This window comes from Triticum urartu, chromosome 5A, assembly GCF_056163025.1.
Source record: "Triticum urartu cultivar PI428250 chromosome 5A, HENAU_Tu73, whole genome shotgun sequence".
NCBI classification, from domain to species: domain Eukaryota; kingdom Viridiplantae; phylum Streptophyta; class Magnoliopsida; order Poales; family Poaceae; genus Triticum; species Triticum urartu.
Window position 1 is genome coordinate 420,596,608 of NC_141877.1, and position 3,712 is coordinate 420,600,319.

Consider the following 3,712-nt stretch of genomic DNA (forward strand, 5'->3'; position numbering starts at 1 on the left):
TCCTGTGGCTGAGGATATGAAGCTCAGAAGAGACTCAGGGCTGAGGAAGTGGAGAGAAGCAGATCCGTATGCTTCAAGGAGGAGGACTGCTGTTGACTACAGGTTTCACACCAAGGAGCAGCAAGATTTTTATGAGACAGTGATGCTAGACAAGAAGCCAATAGTCTGTGACATGAGATGGGTCGATTGGCAATACATCAAGGACAACGAAGAGTACTACCGTGGAGTGTATGACAGCTTTAGTGCTTGTGGAGTTGCAGACTTTGTTGGGCAGAAGCTCACAAAGTGGAACGAGGAGCTTATCATGCAATTCTACTCCACAGCACACTTCTATCCAGATGGTAGGATCACATGGATGTCTGAAGGTACGAGGTACCAATCTACTGTTGCTGAGTGGGCACAGCTCATAAATGCCCCAGAGGAGCATGAGGATGACTTGGATATCTATGCCAAGAAGAAGATGGATCATAACTCAATGTCAAACATGTACAAGGAGATTCCAAATGAAGCACTTGACACTTTCAAATTTGGCTCAGTGCATTATCTTCTGTCAGGGCTGCCAACTATTAATTGGATTTTGAGGCACACTCTCTTGCCCAAGTCAGGTGATCACAAGATGATCAGAGGCCATGCAATCAACTTGCTACATATCTTTGATGTGCCACAGAAGTTCAAGGTGATGAGCCTCATGGTAGAGACAATCAAGAGGATTGCAGCAGATCAGAAGAGGAGCTGTGGATATGCCCCTCAGATTCAGGAGCTCATCAACTCTAAGATGGGCACGAGCATATACTTATTGGACAAGGAACACCTGCCCATCCATCCAGATTTTGAGGACAATCAAGTTGTTATGACTGAGAATGAGCCATCATCTTCCCAAGCACAAGCAAAGAAGGAGAAGGCTAGGAAGGAGAAAGCTGCCAAGATGCCAACTCAAGAGGAGGCATCTGAATATTTGCTGAAACCAAACAAGAGCAGCTTGGTTACCTAATTGCATCCACCCTGCGGATTGAGAAAGGACTAGCCACCCTAACTCAGAACCAGGCAAGCCTAGAGAGAATCATGGAACAAAAGTTCTATGACTTGGATGTCAAGGTGACAGACATTCAGACTACAGTGGAGCAGCTCCAAGATGATATGCAGGAGAGGAAAGGGAAGACAACCACTGATGCCTTTGCCAGAGTGCCACGAGGTCTGAGGTCGTCTGCAGTGCCAGTTCCTGACACAAGAGCAACTGCCTCAGCTCCAGCCGTAGCACCAGCCCAACCTGCTCCAGCGTCTACTTCAGCGTCTACAAAAGCCTTCGTCCTTGGAGTGATCCGGACTCCACCACCACCTGAAGATCTAGCCTGAGCGTTGATCTAGCACTATGCATTTTCTAGGAACTTGTTGCCAAAGGGGGAGAAAAATGTATAGATCATAGGCTTCGAGAGAGAGAGAGTGTTAATTTTTCTCTCTTGCTTTATTTGGTGGTTTTTCGAACGTTGTTTGCTTTTGAGTGCTTGAGATACTATGTCATTGCTTGTGAGACATTGATGATCATGTGTTTGATCATAAACTACCCTTAATGTTTGCTTAATGCTATTATCTTATCTATCTTATGTGATCATTCACTATTTTGGTGATGAGTGCATGTATTTCATTCTTATCATTTTAAGCGCTCCACCAAGATGTATATGACATGGAAGAGTAACCCATGACTCTAACTCCTTGTGCATTCGCAGTCCAAAGCAAATTTTAAATATGCACAAATTTAGGGGGAGCTCTTACTTGTCACATACTTCTCAAAGCGACGATATATTTCATGCTTATTATCATTTGTCGAAGCTTTGATCTATATGTTGTCATCAATTACCAAAAAGGGGAAGATTGAAAGTGCAACTATCCCTAGGTGGTTTTGGTAATTCATAACAACATATACCTCATTGAGCTAATGCTATTCCAAGATGATTATTTTAGGAAAGCTCAATGATTGGCATGGCATGGATGGTGAAAGTGGAACCCTCAAAATGCTAAGGACAAAAGATTGGCTCAAGCTCAAAAGCTCAAGACTCTTCATTTTATATTTTAGTGATCCAAGATCACATTGAGTCTTTAGGAAAAGCCAATACTATCAAGGAGGGATGAGGTGTTGCTTAATGAGCCTCTTGCTTCATGTGCTTAGTGATATGCTCCAAAACCCTCAACTACTTTCCCATATCCACATATGACCTAAACCCTAAGCCAAACTCGGTCATACCGATTCTTTCTATCCGGCGCCACCGAGTTTCACTTGTCATAAGCCACTGCCAAACCCTAGCAATTCGGTTCTACCGATAGGGATCTCGGTCTCACCGAGATGGGATTGCAAACTCTCTGTTTCCCTTTCGTAACTTTTCGGTCTCACCGAAAGAGCGAATCGATCCCACCGAGATTGCAATGTAAATTCAGTGTTTCCTTTTTGTAACTTTTTGGTCTCACCGAAAGAGCAAATCGGTCCCACCGAGTTTGCCTGACCAACTCTTTGGTTAGAAAATTACCAAATTTGGTCTCACCGAGTTTGTGTAATCGGTCTCACCGAGATTACGTTATGCCCAAACCCTAACCATATCGGTCCCACCGAGTTGCATGTCAGTCCCACCGAAAATCTCTAACGGTCACTAGGTTTACCTTTTCGGTCCGACCGAGTTTGTTGATTCGGTCCCACCGAGATTGGAAAACTGTGTGTAACGGTTGGATTTTGTGTGGAGGCTATATATACCCCTCCACCTCCTCTTCATTCGTGGAGAGAGCCATCAGAACACATACACAATTCCAACTCATATGTTCTGAGAAAGAACCACCTACTCATGTGTTGAGACCAAGATATTCCATTCCTATCATATGAATCTTGATCTCTAGCCTTCCCAAGTTGCTTTCCACTCAAATCTTCTTTCCAAAAAATCCAAATCATATGAGAGAGAGTTGAGTGTTGGGGAGACTATCATTTGAAGCACAAGAGCAAGGAGTTCATTACCTACACACCATTTGTTACTTCTTGGAGAGTGGTGTCTCCTAGATTGGCTAGGTGTCACTTGGGAGCCTCCGACAAGATTGTGGAGTTGAACCAAGGAGTTTGTAAGGGCAAGGAGATCACCTACTTCGTGAAGATCTACCGCTAGTGAGGCAAGTCCTTCGTGGGCGATGGCCATGGTGGGATAGACAAGGTTGCTTCTTCGTGGACCCTTTGTGGGTGGTTGCTTCTTCATGGACCCTTCGTGGGTGGAGCCCTCTGTGGACTCACGCAACCGTTACCCTTTGTGGGTGGAGCCCTCCGTGGACTCGCGCAACCGTTACCCTTCGTGGGTTGAAGTCTCCATCAACGTGGATGTAGGATAGCACCACCTATCCGAACCACGGGAAAAACATCCGTGTCTCCAATTGCGTTTGAATTCTCCAAACCCTTCCCTTTACATTCTTGCAAGTTGCATGCTTTACTTTCCGCTCCCAATATACTCTTTGCATGCTTGCTTGAATGGTGTGATGATTGCTTGACTTGTCCTACAATAGCTAAAATCTGCCAAGTACTAAAATTGGGAAAAGGTTAAGTTTTTATTTGGTCAAGTAGTCTAATCCCCCCCCTCTAGACATACTTTCGATCCTACACATACAAAATGTTCAATCCACTGCCACCATCCATCAAGAGTTTGGTCAATCGGGTGCCTCCAACGACCGGGTCGACCACCAATGCTTG